At 38.9% G+C, this 20,959-nt stretch overlaps 1 protein-coding gene across 5 annotated transcripts in view; it reads left to right on the top strand.

Moving 5' to 3' along the window:
• Nucleotides 1–3,498: 3,498 nt before the first annotated feature.
• Nucleotides 3,499–20,959, top strand: part of kdm4b (lysine (K)-specific demethylase 4B) — a 558,544-nt gene continuing 541,083 nt past the window's right edge. For all 5 annotated transcript variants that reach the window (XR_009516110.1, XR_009516111.1, XM_059991637.1 and 2 more), the window contains exon 1: nucleotides 3,499–3,619. The gene's annotated coding sequence lies outside the window, so the exon portion shown is untranslated. The remainder of the gene's footprint in view (nucleotides 3,620–20,959) is intronic.

The raw sequence follows: 20,959 nt of genomic DNA, 5'->3' as shown, positions 1-20,959 counted from the left end.
CCATCAACCATTGTTGAAGGGAATTCACATTTCCTGAAACAAGTACATATCAAATGTCCTGAAATGGAAGACCTGATTTTGGGAGTAGATGCTATGCTGAAAAAAACTGAGAAGGGGTGGCATTTCATATTGCTTAAATTCTTCATTGTTTTTGAGTCAATTTCTTTGACTAATAATGTGATATTGTGAACAACTACATTCAGCTGCTTACACTAGATTTTATCTCTGTGGTAACGACAACCTTGCACTCAACTTTGAGTAAGACCAAGGAATAGATTGTGGACTTCAAGAAGGGGAAATTGTGGAATAGTACAGTCATCAAGAGATTAGCAGTGGAAAAGGTGAACAGTTTTAAGTTCCTGTGTGTCCATATCTTTGAGGATCTAACCTGGCACCAACGTATTGATGCAATTACAATGAAGGCACGATAGCAGTTAGATTTCATTCTGAGTTTGAGGAAACTTGGTGTGTCACTAAATACGTTGATGAATTTCAACGGATGTACTGTGGAAAACATTCTAACTGATTGCATCACCATCTGCTATGAAGGGGCCCTGCACAGGATCAGAAAAAGCTGCAGAAAGTTGTAAACTGCCAGCTTCATTATGAGCACTAGCCTCCCCCGCATCCACGGCACCTTAAAAAGGTGATACCTCCAAAGATAGCATCCATCATCAAGGATACCCATTACCCAGGGCATACCCTCTTGTTACTACCATCAAGAAGGTACTGGACCCTGAAGGTACATTCTCAACATTTCAGGAACAGCTTCTAGCTTCTTCCCCTCTGCCATCAGATTTCTGAAAGGACAACAAATCTGAGAACACTCAGTATGTTTTTGCTCTGTTGCACTACTTATACAGTATACAAAATATTAAATTATATATTTCTTAGTGTAATTTGTAGTTTTTAAATTGTGTATTGCACTGTACTGCTGCCACAAAACAAACTTCACCACATGGTAGTGCTATTAAACCTGATTCCAATTCTGGCACTACTCCTTACAAATCGTATTTTCTCAAGACACTGACAATTTTGACTTTAAGGGGCTAAATGATCCATGAAGGTTCCATTGAAATGGTCTCAAATGTTGATTGACAACAGACTTTAACATTTATTCAATATTTTGAAAAGAAAACGAGAAAGTGTGCAGAAGCTGGAAAGCCAAAGCAACACACAAAATGCTGGAGAAACACAGCAAGTCAGGCAGCATCTATGGAAATGAATAAACAGTTGACATATCACGCAGAGACCCTTAAATGTCTTGGCTTGATCCCTTCACATCTAGTCAACAAATACTTTCAATCTCCTTTGCATACTACTGTTAGAGTGATTTTTGGATTTAGGTTATTTACATTTAGCAAATGGCTTTGGCTACCAATCTTCTGCCTTTGAATATGTATTGTGGATTTTATTTGGAGTGTAGGTCTGAACAATGGGTTCCTAAAAGCTGTGAATCTCAGTCCAAATGACACTGGTGACTGTGATGTGGATGTGAACGAGGAGGTATGAAGTATGTGTGTAGTTTCAAAAGAAAGCATTGACTATATGGAATTGTTCTTCGTGTTTAGCACATTTTCCACTGAAAGCATTTCCATATGATGCCTGCTATACTTTGTTCATGTCTATTTAGAAATCAGTTGCCAGAGGGGAAGAAGCTATTATTGAATGTCTGAGTGTGCCATCAGGCTTCTGTACCTCTTTCTTGATGGTGACAATGAGAAAAGGGCACGTCCTGAGTGGTGGGGGATCCTAAATGATGGACACCACCTTCTTGAGACACTGCTCCTTGAAGATGACTTTGATACCACGGAGCCTAGTACCCATGCTGGAGCTGACCAATTTTACAAGTTTCCACAACTTTGATAATACATGTGGTTTGAATTTTTGAAATAATGAATAGGTTCAACAGTAGTGTTGGATGTAGTTGAATACCAGTGTTTACATCTAATTACTTTTAGGAGGTGCAGTTCATAAAAACTGGGTCATGGATTTGATTGGTTATGGAAGAAATAATAAGTAGTTTATTGATCCTGAGCAGGAAATAGTTTTGTAACAACATTTAAAAACACACTTCCAGTGCGTAAATTTAATCAATAAAGTATGGAATAATAATATATACAATAATAACTTATTAAAATGAAAGAAGTGGCATCATGCTGTGAATTATCCTAGTTCAACTATATTATTATTCCAATGATTGTTTTATTTAAATTTCTACCACAACCTTTTCTACCCCTCAAGGCCAGTCTTCTGCTGATCTTCTCATTATTCTCTGTACTTCTGGGACGGCCACTTTTCAAGCATCTGCATAATTTAGATATTATTCTCTACCTCATCCACCAAACATTGCACTTAGGGAAATGTAGTATGAAGATCCTAAAGAATGGCTTAGAAGTTCTTCAACTTCAAGTAGCAATTAGAGCACCTAATTCAGTAAATTGCTGATATCTGTAATATTGTCCATTACCCGACAGTATTCTCAGTAGTAAGCCCACTGCTTATTTCACTTGGGAGGAAGGTTTGCGTTGTGGTCAATGCCATCGCAGGAATAAGGGTAACATTGGCTAATTCAGATTCTTAGTTTTAATACAGTTGGTAAACGGCTTTGTAAACGTATACTTCGGACCTTAAAATACAGGCAGGTTCTCAGCAGATGACCTGCCGAGTTCCTCCGGTATTTTGTATGTTACTAAGCGGATTCTTTGTCGTTTTCCCCTCCGTTGAAGGCATAACATTAATAAAGTGCACCAAATGCTATTTTAAATATTTAACCCCAGAATGCAATCATTATTTTGACAAATATTTGCATAATAAGTGTTTTAAAACATTTACGTCGTTAGTCTGTTGACGTTTCATGAGTAATTCATTGTAGTTGCTATTCCTCCCCACACCATGTAGGTTAAGCTTTGAATTGAATTTTTTATAATTAATGGGAAGGCTGATGTGTAATTTTATAACAGTTAATTATGAAGCATCATGTGTAATTCTCCTTCGAGCTTTCTCCCTCTGGCCCGAAAACCTGTCAAAGATTGAAGCAATGTGGGTTAGAATGGTGGGTGGAATGAGAACGCTCCATCGCAACCTCTCAGCGGCAGCAATGATTCTTCCAATTGCAGCCAGCTGGGGGAGGAACTTTGCTGCTGGAATAAGGCAAAAGTATGGATTCCCGCATTCTTTATTAAATGCGAATATTGCAAGACATTTCCAATGAGAAAAAAGCAGATATATATAAATATAGATTAATTGCACTACAAAAAGCATACTGGTGTGAACAAAGCGCCAAATATATGCACGGTACTACTTTTGCAGAGCGGACTAGTTTGACAGCCTCGGTACTGCTTCATTTCTCACGTATCTACACTTTGTAACCGAGCGGCACCGGAAGCTCTTCCAGAGTGGGCGGGCACTTTAGATGGACGGTGTTTTCACCCAATCGCATGGAAAGAGCTACCGCTTGATCGTGTCAATAAATCTTGAACGGCCAATAGAGAGAAGCGGACGCTTGATGACAGCAGGCAGGGTTGCTTCGGAGTTTTCGCTTAATGTCTTTTGAGCTTGGGTGCTTGTTCCTCTTCCCTTGCTCGAACGCTTGGTTGCAGGAGTTAGTGGCCAGTCGGTGAGTAATGGCTGGCCGTAACTACCCTTTATCATCTTTGAGGTGCGCGGCCAGGGCTGCAGTTTGTTTTGAGGCGAGAGGCAGGTAGAGATTAGGCCTAGAGAGGGAGCTTGTGAAGAGTGTGGGTCAGTCGGAGCCGGGCAGCTGCGTGTGCCACCAACTGTCAGTGGGAGGGGGGACAACTCCTCCACAGCTTTCAACTTGTTCAGTCACATTATTGCTATAATTATTTGCATTTTTGCTTCTCATAATTGTCATCTCCCATTTTATTGTTATCAACTCGGTGACAGCCAGGAAGCGAAGAAAAACAAAGAAAATATTACTAAGATAGGACCAAGTCCATTGGAAGGAGAAAATGCTACTCTTCATTTTGACCATGATTTCTCAAGTCCAGTAATCCTAAACTTTTTCTTTTACTCATTGATGTAAGTGCTGCTTAAAAATAGTTGTCTTCCTTCTCATCACCATTGCAACCAAATTTTGAAGCCGTTGTACAGTTTTGATTTTCTTCAGTTGTGTACCTGATTTGATTGAATTATTTATAATTACGATTTCATCCCAGTGATCCGGGGTTACATTTTTAAAACGGGGGCGGGGGCGGGTGTAGAAGAGTGTTTGATGGTATAATGACGTGAACTTGGAAAGATGCAGAATGAGGTTAACATTTGAAGCAAATGAGGATTGGAATTGAGGTAGAATTGTGAAATTGATAACATGAATGACATAAGCATTTGCTTGCCAGTTTGTAATGAGAGAGCAAAAAGACCTTCCCCCTTTCAATTGATTTAGTGTTAAAATTGCATATCAAGTTGCATGCCATTTTTGTCAACCTTGTTTTATTTCTGAAGGAGTTGCATTCCATTCCTGAATTGGGATAAAAATGGATAGGTTACTTGATGTGGAGTCTCACTCTTAAGGGGTTCAAATTAAATGTAGGTTAGCTAATTAATGTTAATGTTTAATAGTGTATGTTGCAAATTGATCCATCTAAACAAAACATTTCAAGTATACTGTGAGGTTAAAATGGGTTGAATGTTAAATGGGAATGTAAATAAAATGCTTCTGAAGTTCGTTTTCTTATTATTTTCACAATTGGTTATCCTAGAATCATTGACATCAGGGTTTCAGTACAGTGTGCTAATGGTTATATGAAATGATCATTCTGTATTCTCTTGAATTGGTTGGTAATACAAGTGTAATCTTCACAAGCTTAGGATCCAATCACTTTAAAGCCCTCTAATGCTTTGGTGCATTACCAGTACAGTTGAGAATAGTCGAGGTAATAAATTAAGTATGTATTTCTAGAAGCACATTACATTAAAATGCATTGACTGAAATGAATTTTTATTCCTGTAGAATATTAATCTGTTTTAGCTTGATAAGAATTTTTTTTTGCCTTTATGACTGGTGACAAAGCAACAGATATCATGTACCGTGAAATGGAGAATAGATTTCTATCTAGCACTGATTTATTTCCAGTTCATTAAAGTGGGCATTGGGGTGCAGCAGTAACAGGTAGAAAATAGGAAGGTTATTCTAGGTCACAATGGTGTGCGTTTTAATTGCAAGTCACCAACTGTATTTAGGAATAGTAGTTATTGTCCTTGTCTGATGTTGATTATTAAGATCAGTGGTGGAGGTGGTGTTGGTTGCACTAGATTTTTTTTCTGGCTGAAATCTACTGCTCTCGTCAGCCCCAGCTTTGTACTCTAGGGAAATGTTGGCACTTGTCATTGTAGTTGATTAGATGATTAAGTTACTGTCTGGATAATTAATTTCCATTGATATTGGATTCCACATGAACTATGGTTGTTTATAGTAGGTTGATCTTTGCTTTTGTCAATATGAAATTAGTGTTCTTATTCCTTGCTGCTTGTCTAAAAGGTGCAAAGTTTTTTATATGTTTAACCTACCAATGAAATTTTTGCTGGCTCTTTGACTTTGATTAAATATGGTGACTTAACACTTTAACCTACATTAAAGAAATTATCTAGTTAGGCTCAGACATTTGGATTTAAGTACTATCAGATTGGATTCTTGTCTCAGCTGTTGTCTGATGCTGGCTGAAATGACACTGGTGGGAGTGTGATAGTTGGAGAAGTGCTTTTAAAAAAAAATCATATTTCTGATTTGTTTATTTTTGGCCACAGCTAAATATCCTGATCTGTGAATATTGAAGCTCAACTCAGTGCAATATCGTCCAATGTCAAGAAGAGTAACTTGCATTTGTAGAGCACCTTTACATCTTTAAGACAGAAAGCTGTTCTGATGTGGTCTTGGTAGGTCATCAGGTTAATTTCTGTGCTCTAAGACTGTTGCAAGAACTATGATCTGAGCAGCTATTAGGAGAGCTTGTTCAAAGCTTGAGTGATTGGAAAAAAACTACGGAGTCGAGAGTCATCAAGGGCATGGTGGGACATTATGAAATATGCAAACAGCCAAACTCAGAAGGGTTTAGTGCTATAGTAATGAGGACTGGTGCTTATTTGACTGATTTCCCTTTACTAAAGTCACAGTCAGTTATTTACATTTGCTTCCATTGAATGCAAGGTGGTTGTTATGAAACACTCAACCGGCTGACCTATTTTATTCCTGTATGCCGCCACACCATCATCTGTGGTAAAAGAACAAAATGTACACAAACAGAATGTGAGAGAGAATCACAGAGACAGCTGTAACTAGAGAGCGGTCAGGTAGCTGACCAGTCAACCTCACTGAACTCAGAGAGTAAGTCTGGTCAGCATTCCCAGTTGTGCTTGCCTTGATCTAACTCTAGTTGTTGCAGTTCAGGGAGGGGATTGGGGTGCAGAGAGAAGGGATGTGGGTGCTCATGGCCTCCAAATGCTTGTTCCTTTGTGTGGGGTGTCCGTAGGTCATGTGTTTACAACCAAAGGAGTTGTGTGAGATTGGTCTCAGTACCAAAAATAAGGAACATTCTTTTCATTAATTTTGCAATTTTCTCGAATTCCACATTCTTCAATTTGTACGAAGTTTTTATGATCTCCCCGGTTTTGATCTTCATACAGTGAAATTGTAGGTGAAGTTTTAATTTTTAAACTTAATGACAATTTTTATGAGATAATTTATTTTAGGAAACATAATCTTTTTGGGAGTGCTTTCCCTAAATGTTTTTTATGCTTTATCTTTAAAAAATTGTCGAGGGCTAGATACCTTGTTGACACAGTTTATTTTGGGCTCTTGTCTAATAATACGGTGCATAATTTTTACCTGTATTTTAGATCATAGATGTTAGGTGGGTACATTTATGTTTTTGTGTAATTGAATTTAATGCAAAACATAAATTAAAAATATAATTTTTGTTTGACATAGTTTCTTCCTGTTCTGTATTGCTGTAATGCATTGTTGGAGAAATCCAGCATCTCTGTGAACTCTCGATAATTACTGACCAATTATTGCTTGTAGTGAAGAAGAAACATATAGACAGTGTTGAGCATGTCATATCCATGCAGAGGGAGCACATAGAGCTTCTGCATTGGAAGTGGAAAGAGCACACCATCCCACAAACTGCCCACCCTATTTGGCACCTTCTGCCCCCACATTAGTATTATTAGTCCTCTCAGTCGTCAAAACTGAGTGGAAGCAAGTCATTCCTAATCTGAAGGGATTACTTAAAGGACTTTCTTAAATAGTGGGATTATATTTGTTGCCTTTCAATCTTAAGAAACCATTTTTGAATGTATGAAAGTTTAGAAAATAGAGATTAGTGCTTCTACTAGCTACATAGCTGCTCTTTCAATGCCTTGGGAAACAAGTTGGCCATCCAAATGATTTATCTCCTTTTGAATTCTGTTATTTAACCATTTTTTGTTCATTTTTTTGAGCTTCTATTCACTCTTGAATTAAAATAACAATACGATATGTTGGAAATATTATGGGAAGAGAAACAGTGTTGAGTTCTGTTCTGGTTATCTGATGAAGAACTTTTGACCTGAAGTATCAACTTTGTTACTGCTTCCAACAGATGCATCCTGACCTTGCTGAGTGTTTCTAATATTTTCTGCTTTAATTTTAGATGTCCAGCATCTTTAGTTTCAATTTTTTTTGCTCTTGATATTGTTATTCACCATTTACAGGTTTCCTTTGCCATGAATTTCTCTCATTTCTTCATTTCTTAATATAATTTATGCTGCCTCAGACTGCAAGAGTCTCATGTTAATTTGTGCTATTTTTTTTTCGTTTTGCACACCCAAATTTATGTCTCATTGGATTACCCCATAATTTTCCTTACTAATTTTTCACTCTTTCTTGCATTCTGGAATGTTTCTATTCCTTGGGCTTACTGCTGTTTTTGGCAATGTTAATTGTTTAAAAATATTACTGTCTTTGGGTAATTGTGCTGGATCACCATTTCTGTTGGGCTTTCATACCCACTCCTTGCACGTTTGAGTGTGTGTGTGTGTTAATAATCTAACAGACTGCCGAAATTTGCTGACTCTTGATGGGTATAAATTGAAAGGAAAGCTACATATTGGAGTGCCTGTACATTGTGCAGTGCCAGTCAATGAATGGACGCACAGTGGAAGTTTCTGAAGGATTTAAGATTACCTATAGACAATCTGGAAAACAATTACAGGTTATTTACTTACAAACTGAAAAACAACGCGGTATATTTAGTTAAAAATGTGAAGGATGTAAGAACTATTTGTATGATTAAATTGTCTCTACAACTGCAGCTGACGTAAATTGGCAACCATTTCCAATGAAAGCAGTGTGATTACTGGAACAGTGATCTTCCAATGAATGCAAGATGTTTACAAGATGCAGTTAGTATGTAAAATTGTTCATTTGTTGTGGGAGATGCAAACTGTGATTATATCATAGAGAATTATAACTTCATATTGATCAGATATAGTGGTGTTACTATATTACACCCACTAAAGCCCACCTTACAGTAATTAAAGTTTTCTTTTTAAAAATACTTTGTGTTTCTTTCTGAAAGAATCTGGTCACCATAATCATTTAATTTACACTTTCATGACGGCTTCTTGGTTTATTTGCTGCCTAATTGGTGGATATACAACATGATAGATTACAGGATTTTCCAATTTATGAAATATCCTAGATCAGTATAACGCTGAATTACCAAGGAATAATTTGCACTTCGCATAAATTATGTGCTGAATCTGCAGCAAACAGCATTTTCTAGTTGAAAACAGTGTTGCTGTTGAAGCTTGAGAAGCTTTGCCAGGGGCAACATGAAATGTTCTCTAGAATGTGACTGATTTTTAATGCTGTAACGTATTCTAAAAGATTTGGCCCTGGAATTTAAGTACTTGCTGCAGTGGCAACTAATTTTTTTTTAGAAAGCATAATATGTAAGGAATTAGAAAATAGAGCAAAGATGAAATGCCTGTCTTATCTTGGAAACAGATATGTCATTAATTGTGTGTAAATTAATAAATTTAATGTTTCTTCATTGCTTGGCATCAAGTCACCAGGGCATTGAAAACTAAATACTTTAAGTGAACTGATTTGAGTCTTGTAAAATTTACTGTCAGTTAAATAATGTTTTGGTGATTTTCAGTTAGTATGCAAATGAAAAATCAGATTTGGTTAACTCCTCACTAACAAAGAACAGAAGCTGTTTGTTCTCAAGAAATATCTGAATCCTTGTATATGGTTCTGTGTTCTTGTTTAATCTTTGCTTAATGATAGTATTCCAAATATACTTTTGTGTTCATAGCAATACCATTGTAAGGGTGCAGAAGAGATTTCTGAATTGTCAAATATGATGACCTTCAGATAATTCCTAATCTTTCCCACTGTAGTAGTTCAAGTGGATGGGTCCAATACTTAACAATGGCACTCAGGCCACATTAATATGCTCAATTTTGTTACAGCTTGCTCTGTATAGAATGTTGCAAGGGTTGCATTTATATCTTTCGTTGTTTGGGTATCTTATGTTTTCATTAATTTAGTAAGGTTGTGCATTTTAGTCTAAACTAAATTGAAGTCACATATGATACCAATTGTATGCTCAAAATAATTACAATTTGTCACTCGACCGGATCATCATCTTCATTGCACCACTGACCAGGTCTCCCCACAATCAAATGGGATGGTTGATGATCTAGCCATGATTTTTAAAATCCTTGTGGCATTTTAAAAGATGGACATAGGAAAGAGTAAATTTTGCATGGGCATGGATGGAGTTTTATGACTGAATAAAAATCAAGTTGGATTATTCTGAGTAGAATTCGGGGTATTTTTTTAAACTATTTGTTCTTAAGTATTTGCTGTCTAATTTTCTGCATGTTTATTAATAACTTGCTTATAGGCAACCATAGAACTAAATCCCAACAAAAAGGATTTAAAAGTTCACTAGTCAAACTATACTTGATTGATAGAAAAGAATCAGGTTTATTATTATTAACATGTGACATAAAATTTGTTGTTTTATAGCAGCAATATTTTACAAAGACAAAATCTGTAAATTACAATATAGTACATAGAAACAATAATGAGATGGTGTTTATGGTTTCATGGATCGTTATGAAATCTAATGGCAGAGGGAAAAATTTTCATTGAATCATTGAGTCGGGTTCTTCAGGCTCCTGTATAACCTCCTTGATGGTAGTAACATGAGAACATGAACCAGATGGTGAGGATCTTCAGTGATGGCTGCTGTCACCTTTAGGCACCAGCTCTTGAAGATGTTCTTGATGGTGGGGAGGATTGTACCCATGGTGGAGCTGACTGAGTCTACAACCCTCTCAGCTGTCATGATCCTGTGTATTGGAAACACCATGCTAGCTGTGATGCAATTAGTCAGAATGCTCTCCACTGAATGTGTATAAAAATTTGCAAAAGACTTTGGTGATGTACCAAATTTCCTCAAGCTCCTAATGAAGTAGAACTGCTGGCATGCCTTCCTCATGATTCCATCATTTGTTGGGTCCAGAGTAGATCCCTGGAGATGTTGATGTCCAAGAACTGCTAACCCCTCAATGAGGACTATTGTTTGTTTTCCTGACTTCCCCTTTCTGAAATCCACTAATAATTCCTTGGTCTTGCTGATAATAGGTGCAAGGTTGTTATTGTGATGCTACTCAACCAGCTGACCTTATTTCAAACCTGTAGGCCTCCTCCTCAACATAACACCTAACAGAAATATTTATCTGGAGTGCTGCAGATGCAGGGCCCTTAATGTTATCGATGATCGATCCCATCCCTTCAATAATCTCTTTGACCCCCTATCATCAGGTGGGAGGTACAGAGCATTAGGACAAGAACTGTTGGGATGGAATTCTTCCCCCAGGCCATAAGATGACTGAACTCCCTACCATCACCCTGGTCTCATCACTTATGAAACTTCAGTTGCCTTGTACTGTTTATTTTTTAACTTTTGTCATAAATGAGCCTTATTCTTTGTTAATTTATTTGTGATAATATTAATTTGTTCTGTGTGTGAGTTGTATGTACTGTGTTGTGTCCCTTGGTCCGGAGGAGTGTTGTTTTGTTTAGCGGTATACATGTGTGTGATGGAATGACAGTAAACTGAACTTGAGCTCCTTGCCATCTACAAGAGTAGAGTCATTGGCAAATTTATAGTTGGCATTTGTAGAGATGTACAGTCATGAGTGTGCAGAGTAGAGCAGTGGGCTAAGAGGTAAGAATCAGAATGAGGTTTATTATCACCAGTATGTGTCAAGAAATTTGTTAACTTGGCAGCAGCAGTTCAATGCAATTCATAATATAGAAGAAAAATAAATAAATAAATCCAATAGATCAGTATACATATATTGAATATATTAAAAATCATGCAAAAAAACAGAAATTTTTAAAAATGTGAGTTAGTGTTCACGGGTTCAATGTCCATTTAGGAGTTGAATGGCAGAGGGGAAGAAGCTGTTCCTAAATCGCTACGAGTTTGCTGTCAGCCTTCTGTACCTTCGACCTGATGGTAACAGTGAAAAAAGAGCATGCCCTGGATGCTGGAGGTCCTCAATGGACGCTGTCTTTCTGGGACACTGCTTCTTGAAGATATCCTAGGTACTTTGTAGGCTAGTACCCAAGACGGAGCCAACTAAATTTACGACCCTTTGCAGCTTTCGGTCCTGTGCAGTAGCCTCCCATACCAGACAGTGATGCAGCCTGTCAGAATGCTCTGCACGGTACATCCATAGAAGTTTTTGAGTGTATTTGTCGACATACTAACATCTGTTCAAACTCCTAATGAAGTTGTCTTGCCTTCTTTATAACTGTATCAACATGTTGGGACCTGATTGTTTAGAGAAAACATTGTCTAAAGGTGATTTCTTTTGGGCTTCAGAGGAAGTAGTTTTTCTAATTATGTATTTGTGCCTTTATGTAATTTAGAAATCAGCTATCGGAAGATGTATCCTTCTGCTTTGATTACATTCTGATACATTTTTGTCTTTGGTTTGATCTTTGACATGGAATGGATTGGACACCTGGATATCTGTGTTTGGTGTGGACGTTATAAACTCCTGTCTCTTGGAGGATCTCCTCATTTTGTTTTGTCTTCTGTTTTAATTGACTGGGACTTGAGACTAATCAACTGCATTTATGCCCTAACTCTTTAGTTCAAGAAATTGTTATACTGATATGGTTTCGAAATTTGATGAGGCTTGTATAAGGCTTTCTAATCCTTGTATATTCTGTTTTAAATGCCACTGATGTTTCTTTTAATGCAATTTTCTTTTCTATATAATTTACTAATTATGTTCCAAAACAAAACCTAGAATCAATTTCTGTGCAGCAAGATTAATAACAGAAACAAGGAATGGCCAAAGTACATTTTAAGTTTGTTGGGCCGAACGCTTAAAAATTAGATAATGTGTTATCTAATTTACAACTATGTGGATGGAGTATAATGAATCTTTGTTTAAAGTCTCCTTTGTAAGAGAGCGATACAGCTAGAGCAGATCTGTAATACTGCAGTTGATTACATAGTTTGCAATGCCACTTTTTTGCATTTTTATATTTATATTCATAAAATTACCAGATTGTAATAGAGAACTGAAGTTGGGAATGTAATCACTCTGACATTGGGAGGCCCTAAATGTTGTGGTGGTTAATCTCAGGTGAATATGATTCACAGAGATTAACATGCACATGGCACTTCCTGTACTTGGTCCTAAAGTATTGGTAAGCAGGTGGATCGTGCCACTCGGGCATTTTTCATAACTCTTCTCTCTCTACTTTTGTAGCTTTGATGTCAAATTCTTCAAGAGAGGGTTTTAATAAATTCTGGAGCTTGCTGTTTAAACTAAGTAAGCATTATATTTTCACTAGTAACTAAAATTTCATGTACGTAGGACATTAGGTTGAATAAATAGCTCTCTGTCTTTTCAAATGCTTAACAAATTACATATTGCAATGGAAATTATGGATGCATTCTTCCACATCCTGGATGTTTTCTTAATCGTTTTCTTTAAAAAAGTAGTTGAAATGTATGTAATGGTAATCTTTAATCTTGAGTGTATGTGATATAACTGCACGTGTGAGATTAGTAGCCAGTAAATTGTATTACATTGGATTAAAAGAGATGGGGTTATATTGCATTTCATTAGTACATTGCCTCTTTACTTCAGCAGCCAGTATTTAAATCAAATTATATTTGTGACGATGTAAACGATTTTACTGCCATTTGTTAAAATAACAGAGGGAAAAAAAACTGCATTTATATGTTTCCTTTTAGGGTAAACTGGTCAGTGCAATGATGAAAACATGGATACTGAGTTATAATTGGAAAGATTAGGTTGTGTGGCCAAAGTTAGTTGTGCGATAATTGAGAAGAAAGCATCTTGTGTTGGATTGATTTACTCTATTGAGTATTAAAGGCAAAGCTGCCAAGGATCAGATTTAGGAATGTAGAGGATACAATGCGAGATGTTCGTAGGCCTGGAGAAGGTTGTGGAGATACAGAAGAGTGAGGCTATTGAGTGATTTCAGCAGGATAAATAAATGAAAAGCAAGTATTGGAAATACTTAGCAGGTGTTAAGTCGCTGCCGAGTTCTGAAAAAGTATGTATCTGTTTTTAAAATTTGCGTTATTTTTGATTTTTGGTTGCATATATTGGGCTTCAATTCATAAAATATAGGTTAGGGTGGTCAAAATGTGTTGCTCCATCTTCTGATAGGTAAAAACTAACATGCTGCTTTTGATTTTTGTTGATGCCTGGGTGATTTTAAGATTGAGCCACTTGCTTTGGTTTTTGAATGGCAGTGCTGTTTATTTTCCCCTGGAGACCAGACAGCACTTAAAATCAATTAATTGGGTACAGGTTTCCCCCGCTATCCGAAAGTAGAACGTTCCTATGAAACATGTCGTAACCCGAAATGGCGTAAAGCGAAGAAGCAATTACCGTTAATTTATATGGGAAAAATTTTTCAGCGTTCCCAGACCCAAAAAATAACCTTCCAAATAGCACATAAAACCTAAAATAACACTAACATATAGTAAAAGCAGGAATGATATGATAAATACACAGCCTATATAAAGTAGAAATAATGTATGTACAGTGTAGTTTCACTTACCAGAATTGGGAAGATTTAGCCAAAACCGATTTGTAGAAAAAAGTCGGCACGCACGAGCATGCGCGCACACCTGCCCGCGCAAGGCTTCACAATCACGGTAGTCTTTCTCGGGGTAAACACAAGTTTAAAGCGTACACTTTTTTCCATAAAAGCGAAAATCCTCTTCAGATTTCTCTTGGTTAGCGAAAACGGGTGTTGATGTTGGTCTTTCGTAAAAGCGAAGTGGCGTAAAGTGAACTTTCATAAAGCAGGGGACACCTGTACTTATTTAAATAATTTTAATTTGTCATGACTTGTGCATTGTTAAATTTTAACTTTTCTGTTCATTAGTCACTTAATTGTACATTTTTGAAGCTGACATCAAAGCTGTAATACTCTATAATATACTTTGGGCAAATGCAGATTATTTAGCAAATTAAAATATATTAATTGGTCACATGCGAATTGCATTGTTAAAAACTGTATTTAACTGGAGCAGCAATTGGCATGGAGTCTTTTGAGCCTCTGCTGACATTAAATAAGATTATGATAAACCTGATACTTGGTCTTGATTCCATTTTCCTGTCCTCATAAGCCTTGATGGTTGTTGTATGAAAATCTGTGACTCACTGATATACTTAATGACTTGGGATCTCTCCCTCTCTCTCCCTCTCCCCCCCCTCTCTCCCCCCCTCCCCCCCTCCCCCCTCCCCCCCTCCCCCTCTCTCTCCCCCCTCTCTCCCCCCTCTCTCCCCCTCTCTCCCCCTCTCTCCCCCCTCTCCCCCCCTCTCCCCCCTCTCCCCCCCTCTCCCCCCCTCTCCCCCCCCTCTCCCCCCCCTCTCCCCCCCCTCTCCCCCCCTCTCCCCCCCTCTCCCCCCCTCTCCCCCCCTCTCCCCCCCTCTCCCCCCCCTCTCCCCCCCTCTCCCCCCCCTCTCTCCCCCTCTCTCCCCCTCTCTCCCCCCCTCTCCCCCCCTCCCCCCCCTCTCCCCCTCTCTCCCCCCCTCTCTCCCCCCCTCTCTCCCCCCCTCTCTCCCCCCCTCTCTCCCCCCCTCTCTCCCCCCCTCTCTCCCCCCCCTCTCCCCCCCTCTCTCCCCCCCCTCTCTCCCCCTCCTCTCTCCCCCCCCTCTCTCCCCCCCCTCTCTCCCCCCCCTCTCTCCCCCCCCTCTCTCCCCCCCCTCTCTCCCCCCCCTCTCTCCCCCCCCTCTCTCCCCCCCCTCTCTCCCCCCCCTCTCTCCCCCCCCTCTCTCCCCCCCCTCTCTCCCCCCCCTCTCTCCCCCCCCTCTCTCCCCCCCCTCTCTCCCCCCCCTCTCTCCCCCCCCCTCTCTCCCCCCCCCTCTCTCCCCCCCCCTCTCTCCCCCCCCCTCTCTCCCCCCCCCTCTCTCCCCCCCCATTCTTGTATCAGTCTAAGTAGGTAAAATTCTATCTGCACAGCATAACCTCTAATTCTCGACTTATCAAAAAGAGAAAACATCCTTACAGAATCAAGTCTAATATCACTGGGATTCTTTTTAGGCATTGCAATAGATAATAAAACCTATAAATTACAACAAGAAGTAGATATTTCTAAAAAAGTGCAAGAACAGCAGGGAGAAAGTACTGAGGTAGTTTTCATGGGTTCATTGTTCATTCAGAAATCTGATGGTGGAGAGGAAGAAGCTGTTCCTTTTAGTTTGTCTCTTCAGGCTCCTGTTGTGCTGCTACCTTCTTGAGGTAGCAATAAGAAGATGGTATGACCTGGGTGATGGGGATCCTTAATGATGGATGCTTCCTTTTCGAGGCATTGCCTTTTGAAGATGTCTGGATGCTGTGGAGGGTAGAGCACATGATGGAGCTGGCTGAGTTCACAACTTCCTGCAGCTTTTTTCAATCCTGTTCGGTGGTCCCTCCGTACCAGATGATGTTGCAACCAGTTAGAATGCTCTCCATGGTACATTTGTAGAATTTTGCATGTGTCTTTGGTGACATACCAATTCCCGTCAAGCTCCTAATGAAATATAGCTGCTGTTATGCCTACTTTGTAATTGCATGAATATATCGGGCCCAGGATAGATCCTCAGATGTTGACACCCAGAATCTTGAAACTGCTCACCCTTTCCACTTCTGAACTCTCGATGAGGACTGGTGTTCCCTTGAATTCCCCTTCCTGCAGTCCACAATCATTTCCATGGTTTTACTGATGTTGACTGCAAGTTTGTTGCTGCAACACCACTCTACCAGCTGATCTGTCTCGCTCCTGTATCCCTCGTTGTTACCATATGAGATTCTGCCAATAATAGTTGTGTCATCGGCAAATTTATTGATGGCCTTTGAGCTGTGTCTAGCCACACATTCGTGGGTGTTAAGAGAGTAGAGCAGTGGGCTAAGCACACATCCTTGAGATGTGCCAGTGTTGATTGTCAACAAGGAGGCAATGTTACTTCTGATCAGTACAGACTGGGGTCTCCCAGTGAGGAAGTCAAGGATTCAGTTGCGGAGGGAGATACAGAGGCTCAGGTTTTGGAGCTTGTTGATTAGAACTGCTGGTACGATTCTGCCAGTCAAATCATCAAACAATTTTACATAGCTTAGTAAGGTCTTCCCACGCTTTTTGTCTGAAGCCTGTCTGCTCAATCTTTGTTCATAAGACTGCCCTCATCATGAATTAATTTAGTGAACTTTTGCTATGCTTTCTCTAGAGCAAGTATATATTCCTTTAAATAAGAAGCTGAAAACTACATTGTTCTCCAAGTCACAAGTACTAGATTCTGCCAATGCTGAAAATCTAGAGCAACAAATTATGAAGAGGAATAAACAGTTTACATTTCAGGCCAAGACCCGTCATCAGGACTTGTCACTGTTGTGATGAAAGGTCTTGGCATGAAATGTCAATTGTTTGTTTCTCTCCATAGATGCTGCCTGACCTGCTGAGTTCCTCCAGCATTTTATGTGGTTGCACAGTACTCCAAGTATCATTTTGCCAAAGCTTAACACAGTTGTAACTAACCTTCCTTAGCTGTGTACAGTACACATAAAAGGCCAATATTCCATTGCCATCTCAGTAGAGTAAACTCTAATATTTGGTAATCGGGCTATTGGGAAGTGCTGATTGTTTGCCATCTGATTTACTGGGCAGAAATTCCTGTGCTCCCTTTCATGTGCTGAGGCTTGGCTGCTGCACTTTATTTCACATTCTACAATTATTATTCAACTGTGTAAATCTTAAATTGAATTTAAAGGTACATTGCATTCTTAATAGAAAAACACCCAGTATTTGGCAAAATCTGCCAGTGTGGCATCACCACAGTCCCAGTATGCTAGAACAAATTTCATGTCACATGCCGATGAATTCTGATAATAATCATTCTGTAACTAGTTATACCTTCATGTGCATTTTGCTACTTGCAGATCTCAGATGTTCCAATTCAACTAAAAGTGTTGCAATATGACAGATGTAACATCAGGCATGATAACAAGGAATCCATATGGAACAAGGATCCGTGCCTTTTTGAAAAATGCAATATAACACATCCAATTAGATTGTTCAATTTCTTAAAAAATGTATGAAGTTCTGTAGGCAAAGCTTTCCACAGTTTCCCTTGAAAAATCATCTGTGAGGGTGGATTCTCTGTTGCGTTGTAAAAATACCATTGTGATCCTTGGAATGTGTGAATTAGCCTCCCATTTAATAAAGTCAGTCTTATCCAGGGAAAGGAAGTGCCTTTAAAAACTACAGATGATCTTTAGGCTATCCACACTACACCGGATAAATCTGTAACCGAAACTTTGTTTTTACCCTCTATCCACACTAAAACGGCGTTTTTGTCCCCCAAAACTGAAGCTTTTCAGAAACACTTTCCAGTGTGGGTATTTTTGAAAATACTGCTCAGGCAGATCAGTGTGGGTGGGGTAACTGGAAAAATCTGAAAATGCTGTCAGATGGCAGTGCGCTATTTCATTGTTTTCTTGAATGCAACCTAACAATTTCAGAACAGACGGCAATGGGACTGAAGCCAGAAGAGTTAGAAATGTACTCACCAAATACTTTGACTCATAACTTACTGAATAAATAAGTATACTCACTTTGCCCTGTTTTCTGTCCTTGCTCGTATGACGGTGGATTTACCTATTTATGCAAGTACTTCTCTGACAATAGATGTCTAACAGCCTAATGTAACATTGTATGGAAATACAAGATAACACTGATGCAGACATTAAAACGTTTATACATTTAACAAGTTGCTTTATTAATGCAATAGAGTTGGTCAGTTTTTCAATGTTCGTCGTCAGCCAGGTCGATCTGTCTGTGAACTCACTGTCGGTTGTCTCCGTACGCTCCAGTATTTGTTTTTTTTTACTTTTAGGTTCTCCTGCGCGAGAGCCACTGGCTGTTCGTTGTTTTGAGTTTTTCTAGTCTGTAACTACACAAACGTGCACTTTTACGGCGAGATTTGACTCCCAACACGTTGCTTGTGGCAGATGTGTCCTGCGCATGCCCAGTAGGAGGAGATTTGCCAAAATCTCAGTTCCAATGTGGTCAGAGATATTTTCAGAAAGGCATAGTGTGGACGCCTATCGTTTTTATGCGATACCAGCGTTTTCAAAATTATCCAGTCTGGTGTGGATGTAGCCTTAGAAAAGTTGTCAAGTATTTGGAAAGTGGGTGGAAGAAATTTACCAAAATGACTCCAAGGATGAGGGATTTTAGTTATGTGGATAAACTGAACAAAATTTTGCATTCGGAACTGTGCACTTGATCTGATAGTGGTATTGTGGAGGGCATAGAAAGAAAGCTCCCAAGGTAGGGGGCTTAGAGGGAAAATGGAATGAAGGCGTTTGGCAACAGAAGCAAAATGAGCTTGAAGGTTTTTTAAAATAATGTAGCGGTGTGCTACATGCAGCGCTAAAATTACGACACGGAGTCGGTAACCAGTCAAAGGAAAAAACTTTATTCGAAATCCTCAGCCTCACTTTTAAGCCTGCCTCAACCTGCCCCCCGTGGCGCAGAGGCTCCAAAGCTCTGTGCTCGCAAACCCCCGTAGGCTATCTAATTGTGAGCCGGTTCGGATGTGCCAGGAAATGGGTCGCCACAATAATAAATGGTTAGTACAGTGCATTCTGGTTAATTGGGACGCATCAGGACCAGTTAAGCAGCTGCCCGATTATATGAAGTTTTATGGAAATACTTTAAGTGGCATGTTCAAGAAAAAAACAAACAACAACATACTACTGTTTAATTGTGTTGGATGCTGATATTGAAATCCGAGGATCTATTAGAAGTCAGGAATGAGGCAAAAAACTTGTTGCTTTTTAACAGAACAAAGAGAACAGAACAGCCACAGGGGATCTTACTGAACCTGATTCTGATTATTCTGTTATGTATATAAAGGCTACTTTAAAATACAAGCAACTATTGTACTGCAAAAAACAATTAAAATTAAACAGATCTAACAACTGAGTAAAAATTATGTATTTAAATAAAATACAGAGCAAATTACCAATATTACTACAGTACTGTAAAGGTTACCAATAGAGGAATTCATTGACTATGCTTGCATAGTACTCGATTGGTAAACTATTCCTGGCCGCTTAGCGCTTTTCTCAATAACAACAATTTTTTTTTATCAATTCCTGACGTATTTGAACAACACAACACAGTGATGCAATTCATTGCTTTCTTTGAACCTGATAATGTTGCGTGTTTGTAGCTAAGGGAGCAGTTCAGTGTGAAGCAATTTTAAAAAACAAACAAACCCTGTTTCATTAGCTTTGTAGATATCATCTGAACAAAAATTTTGAAGAAAGTCAGGGTGTTTTTTTTAGATTTCCATGTTTCTCCACTTACAGCATCACCACTACCTTTCTCGCCATGTGCTTTCTTGAATTTAATGTGGTGTCTACATTTTCATTGAAATAACCAACCATCTGTTGCTTTAAAATCTTCGTGACCCAGCTTCTTGACTCCTCTGATTTGTGTTTTCTTTTACTTTAACATTGGTCTACTGACATGCACACCTTGTCCAGTTACAATGGAAAACCATTGATTGAGGGCCACTTCAACATCTGGATCCTTAACTTCACACTTTTGTTTTTGGAATGATTCCTGTTGTCCCTTGCGTAATGCCTATTCTTCTCGCAGTTTATGTTGCTGATGTATCTAGTGTGAAATCATAGCTATCTCTGCCAGCTGTCAATGGATGGTGTTAGGTGGATGGCTTTTAATTTGGTCCTATCAGGTAATTTTTTTGGCTAGTATTGTATTTTTTCATGGCAAGGGTCCCAAAAATGTTTAAAGTCAAGATAGGAAAAACAAAATGATCAAAAATCACTGCTTTTTGAAACTGCATCCCTTGGCCCAAATGGATAACGTAACGCAAACATGTGCAACTGTTCACTCTAAACACAGTGTAGTTTCTAATGGCCATGCAAGGGCATGTGGCTGATCACTTCCTATCCCAATTAAATGCCATGGTGTCCCAAATAAATGAAGGGAATCCTGACTGTTTTCTCAATTAGTTTTTGTTCTTTAAGAGTTGTCTCAAATATGCAGCTTCCCTGATTAACTGATGACCAAATTAACTAGAAACCACTGCATTTGGAACATACATTGCTGGAAGTAACTATAATTATAGCATTCAAAAAGGAGTTGGATAAGTATCTGAAAGGAAAGAATTTGCAACACTGGAGGAGAGATCAGTGGAATGGGACCAACTGGCTAGTATGGACTCTGAGCTGAATGGCTTCCTTCCATTGTTGTTAGCACCCTATAATTCTATCTTCTGTTAGGTCTCCCTGTGGATGATTTTGTAGGAAATATGTAAGTGGATTTATTTAGCCATTTAAGCTGTTGACATTACCAAG

The sequence above is a fragment of the Hypanus sabinus genome, chromosome 16 (assembly GCF_030144855.1).
Source record: "Hypanus sabinus isolate sHypSab1 chromosome 16, sHypSab1.hap1, whole genome shotgun sequence".
NCBI lineage: Eukaryota > Metazoa > Chordata > Chondrichthyes > Myliobatiformes > Dasyatidae > Hypanus > Hypanus sabinus.
The sequence above is the reverse complement of the archived record's forward strand: the minus strand, read 5'-3'. Positions and strand labels throughout refer to the sequence as shown.